Genomic DNA, 6,000 nt, shown 5'->3' with positions numbered 1-6,000 from the left:
GTGCAGAATGCCAGACAGTAGTAAATCACAGGGACATTTCACTCAGCGTGGCAGGAGGTTCAGTGTCCTAATTCTCAGTATAGGGTTGTCATGATACAGAGGTGAAGGTCAGAAAAACCAAGGCCCTATGACAACTCCCAAACTGTTGGGCCAACATCTTGAAGAATAACCAAGTCTAACATCTGCTGAAGTAAAAGCCAGCTCTTTAGTAAATAAGCACAATGTTAAGCAAAAATGAAAAATCATTTAAAAAAATACACAAAGGAATCTGAATGGGTAGGTTTACATATAATAAAATCAAGAGCAAATATAACCATTAAACAGTATTTAAAACCCTGTAACCTCTTTTCATCTTTCAAATTTGGGCTCAAGCATTACTTTCGTGAGGAAGCATTCCTTGACTTGCCTGACTAGGTCCCACCTTCTCCTTTAGTCTCACCCAACATGATCTGCATGGATCACCAAAAGCCTCCTCATCATAGCACTTACCATGGTTGACTCTTCATGTGTATTCACAATTCTTTGATTAGTATCTGTCTCACCTACTAGACCATAAGCTTCACAAGGAAAGGGGCATTGTTCAGTTCATTATGGTTTTCCTATCATCTAGCAGAGGTGCCGGCTTAGCCAGGTGCTTAAGAAATACCTGTCCAATGAATAACTGAGGTAACCAGTCCATGCAAATCAGCACATGCATACGATAGAAGCCAAAGAGTTCCAAACATCTAATATGATTTCAAGGGAGAAGAAAAAAAAATGGTTAACAGGACAATTCCTTTAATCAGAGGCGCCACTAATAAAGACTTTTTTTAATTGACTAATTTTAGAGAGAAAGAGAGAGAAAAGGAGAGAAACACTGATTTGTTATTCCATCTCTTTATGCATTCATTGGCTGAGTCTTATACGTGCCCTGAACAGGGATTGAACCCACTTTTGTGTCTCGGGATGATGCGCTAACCAACTGAGCTACTGGACCAGGGCACTCAGGGGCTTAAGAAAAATGAAAACTACGACCACAAAACTAAATAATAAAAAATTAATCACAACATATTGACATCTTAATTTATAAAAACTGGCCTCTTGTGTTTAGAAATATAAAGGCTAACTCCCATGCCCAAAAGGCAATAGAAAAGAGAATAATATATATATTTAGAATAAAAAATAATGGCTTAATTTGCTCAGTATTACCAAATTGCCTTCACTTTTCCAAAATGTTTTCTAAAACTTATTCAATGAAAGTACTTTTTATATAAAACAACCTACACTATATCAAATTATTCTAATTTATTTACACTGAGAAAAAAACAGGGTATATATTTAAAGACATATTTCTACCTCTGGGGATCATTATCATTTCAACAAGAGTAATATCTAGTTTACTGCACTAAGCTACTTAACACTTATTCTAATGTGGGACACACAGATTAAATGTGGAAAATCTGATCACACTCCCTGACTTGTTTTAACAGAAAATAAACATTTTCTTTAAATAAGCTAGTAAGCCCCACAAGCAAGGAGGGATCTAATGGCCTGCTTGCTAAGACTGCTGAATGACTTGATAACTTCAAGCATTCACTCTAGCAGTTAAAATCAGTTAATCATTCATTATAACTGGAGCAGAATATAAATAATTATGTTACCTCAGCTGGTTCAAGTTTAATTCCACTAAAAAAAAATCATTATAAAAAATCATGAATATAGGACATTATTACAAATTATTGCTCTAAGCAGTAATGAGTAAGTTTGTATATGAATTTGACTCACATTAAAAAAAATAACCTTTAGAGAAAGTTTCTAATGTAAACACAGGGAGAGAAAATGGTATAGTGAATCCCCAAGTATCCATCTCCCAGCATTAACAATCATCAACTCATGTCTATCTTATTTTAACTATATTCCCACACACTACCCAATTCCAATTATTTTTAAGCAAATTCTAAATATCGTATCATGGCAAGCATTTTAATTTCCATCTCTAAGAGAACTGCTTTTTAAAATGTAAACACAATACCATCATCACACCTAAAAATAATTCTAAAAATCCTTAAAATCATCAAACATTCAGTTAGTTTTCCTATTTCCCCAATGGTTTCATTTTTATTGTTTGTTCAAATCAGGATCCAAATAAATCCATAAATTGTATTTGTAGATATACCTCTTAAGTCTCTTTTAATCTGTATTTTTCTTTTTCCCTTGTTGAAGAAACAAGGTCATTTGTCCTGTAGTTTTCCAGTCTGGATTTTGCTGATTGAATCCCTCATGGTATCATTTAACGTTATTTTGGTTTCCTGTATTTCTAGTAAAGAAGTGGTTAGATCCAGATGCTTGACCATGACCAGATTTGACTTTACCAGGACTGCTTCATAAGTGGCATGTATTTCCATTAGTAGGGACAAAATGTTTGACTGCTATCTCTTTGTGAGGTTAGCAGTCACTGGTGCCTACTGTCTAGATCCATTAACCATTGTATTAATTATTTTAAAATGGTGATTGTTTACCATTCTTCAGCTTATCACTTAGAAAATATTTCTTTAAGAATATATTCCAAAGGTAACTATGATTTTATAAACTATCATTATTAACTCATGTAGTAAAATATATCCTTACTAATGCTGAAATTATCTCAGCTTTAGCCAGTGGGAATTTCTTCAAGGTGGCTCCTCAATCTTTTTGACAGACTTCTGACAGCTTCCTTCCTTTCTGGTATGACAGTGTGTTCTAGGTTCTTCTTGGGCATTTCTTTCCCTAAATCTGAAGTTAGCCACTTAGCCAAGGATGTCCAAATCTAATGAAGTCAATTAAGCAGGAGTTTTCTACTTTTGTTTCGTATAAATTCATGTGGTTGCATACCTGTGAATTTTTTAAGCACAGAGCTCTCACATTTAAAAGAAAAACCTTATAATAACATGCTAATGATGGAAGTATTATTATATAGTAATGGAGAGAGTATAAGTTGGTGCATCTGTCTGGAAGACAATATCAAAACTTTTTTCAATGACCTTTAAAGAAATATTAACCCAACGATTCCAATTTTAGGAATTATTAGGCTTAGGATTTATTTCCTTTGTAGGATTGTTTAAAATAATGAACAACCCGAAAATCTCAATGTCCAAACAATAGAAAATTTTGTTAATTTTTAAAATGTACACTACATCCATAGAATAAAATATTTAGTCATTGCCTGACCTGTGGTGGCGCAGTGGATAAAGCGTCAACCTGGAAATGCTGAGGTCGCCGGTTCAAAACCCTGGGCTTGCCTGGTCAAGGCTCATATGGGAGTTGATGCTTCCAGCTCCTCCCCCCTTCTCTCTCTGTCTCTCCCTCTCCTCTCTAAAGATGAATAAATTTAAAAAAAAAAAATTAAAAAAAAATATTTAGTCATTAAAATGACCTATATATAATATCAATATATTAAATAAGAAAGGTAGATTATAAAAGTGCGTATTATACACGTTATGGCTTTAGCCACATGCATAGAAAAAAGCCTTGAAGGCTATATTCCAAAATCTTTTTTTTTTTTTTTTTTTGACAAAGAGAGAGTCAGAGAGAAGGACAGATAGGAACAGACAGACAAGGAAGGGAGAGAGATGAGAAGCATCAATTCTTCATTGCAGCTCCTTAGTTGTTCATTGATTGCTTTCTCATATGTGCCTTGATTGAGGGGCTCCTGCAGAGTGAGTGACCTCTTGCTCAAGCCAGCGACCTGGATCTCAAGCCAGCGACCTCAGGGTTTTGAACCTGGGTCTTCCACAACCCAGTCCGACATTCTATCCACTGCGCCACCGCCTGGTCAGGCTATATTCCAAAATCTTAACAGTGTCCATAGCTGGTTTAGAATTTGGAATCCCTGGGTCTGTCTGCCAAGCCTTCTATTTGGCTTCTAGTTTCAACATTTTGTTCTTATCTTTCCTCTAATATGCCTTGTTCTTGTTGGATATGCTCTTTTCTATCCCCAATCACTGTGATTTTAGTGGAGATTTTTTAAGAAACAGCAAGGGCTAATACACATTTTGCTCAATCCTACATTTTTAACTGTCATCTTGTTGCTTTTTATAGGAGAGAACAGACACACTAGAGTTTATCAATTATAAACTATATAAATTTCTACTGAAAATAGTGCATACATGTATATATCTAAGACACACAAACAATATAGCAATATAGAACACAAGGACTCATTTATATCCTGATAATGCAAAGGATTGATACAGAAACAATAATGGCAAAACCAAACTGGTATTAAATGGGAAAAGAGATTCAAATGGAAGTTGTTTTTAATCTAAAACATAAAACCAGAAATGCTAAAACTGAAGCTGAGCTCTGTGGGGCAAAATGATCATCTGTTTAATTACTTAAAGTCAAAATTGGCCTGACCAGGCGGTGGCACAGTGGATATAGCGCCGGACTGGGATGCTGAGGACCCAGGTTCGAGACCCCGAGGTCGCCAGCTTGAGCGCGGGCTCATCTGATTTGAGCAAAAGCTCACCAGCTTGGACCCAAGGTCACTGGCTCAAGCAAGGGGTTACTCGGTCTGCTGAAGGCCCGTGATCAAGGCACATATGAGAAAGCAATCAATGAACAACTAAGGTGTCGCAATGTGCAACAAAAAACTAATGATTGATGCTTCTCATCTCTCCGTTCCTGTCTGTCTGTCCCTGTCTATCCCTCACTCTGACTCTCTCTCTGTCTCTGTAAAAAAATAAAATAACTTTAAAAAAAAAAGAGGTCAAAATTGCTTTACAGGAAACTATAATTTCTTACAATTTTAGTGACTTTATAGATGAATTGTCCCTAGTAGCTGATTAAAACTATACCCATCTGCTCTCTAGTTTTGGGATACTCTTAAATCTGGATAATGAACATTTCCTCTTATACCCCTGTTGGGCAAATGAGTTTGTAAAACTTGTGTTTTCTGAGTTTGCTCACTTTTATTATTAAAAATGGTGGTGCCCACATGAATGGCGCTACCCAGGTGAAATTGCTAATTACCTTCCTGCTTGGGAAGGGCCATTGTCATGGCTAATGTTGCTGGAGGAGGGGTTTGGGGCCAAAAAGAAAAGGAGGAAGTAAGAAGCCATGTTTTTGCAGAGTGAGGGCAGAAAGAAGGCAGAGTGCTAAAGGAGAAGAAGCCAAGATGGAAAGGAAGGAGAGAGAAGCCATTTTAAGAAAAAGGAAGAAGGAGCCAAGATGGCAGGGTGCTGAAGGAGAATCCAATTTGTGCAGAGAGGAGAAGGGAGAAGATGTGCAGATGGAGAACCTGAGGTGAGGGGCAAGCGGCTTTTGTGGGCTCCACTGAGACTTGTTGGGGACCTTTGATTCTAGGAAAAACCAGATGAGTCAGGGCTTTGGGAGCCCTGAATGGAAAGGGAAGTGTTTTCCTGTTGCATGTCTACTTGCCAGCTGGTTGCAAGGCTAGAATAAAGGAATGGCCCACCAGTTTTTGGCTCCACCGTTTCTTTACCATCTGCCCAAATTCAATGTGAACCTTCATGTGCATGGCCATGATGGTGGCGGACCCTGGCCCAACAACCCCCAAAGATGGACTGTCTGGTTTTGAAATACATTTACTACAGTGACTCTCTTACACTTTCGATTAGAAATACTTAAGAAATTAAAAGCCTTCTCAAGCACAAGCACCCACAACTGCACAGCTGTCAAGGACACTAATCCTATCTTTGAAGAAATAATAATCATTAGGTCTTAAAACATACAAAACATAGGAACAGATGCAAGGACTTAAGACGAGTAGTTTGCTCAACTAGGAGGTATCTTCAGTTTTCACTAATCTGTGAATATGACAAAAATAAAATACTCAAGATTAAAGTGCTGAAGACACCTCAGAAACAACACTGATCAGATATATTTGTCTTTCTCTTAAAGAAGTCTTTCTGCAAGCTGATACTGCCTGATACTCAGGATCACCAAGTCCAGAAACTATAATAATTTATTTTACTGCTAACGTTCTTTGAATTGTTATATGAATTTAGAAAACTGAAAAAA

The sequence above is a fragment of the Saccopteryx leptura genome, chromosome 6, assembly GCF_036850995.1.
Source record: "Saccopteryx leptura isolate mSacLep1 chromosome 6, mSacLep1_pri_phased_curated, whole genome shotgun sequence".
In the NCBI taxonomy this organism is placed as follows: Eukaryota; Metazoa; Chordata; class Mammalia; order Chiroptera; family Emballonuridae; genus Saccopteryx; species Saccopteryx leptura.
Note: the sequence above shows the minus strand (reverse complement) of the source record.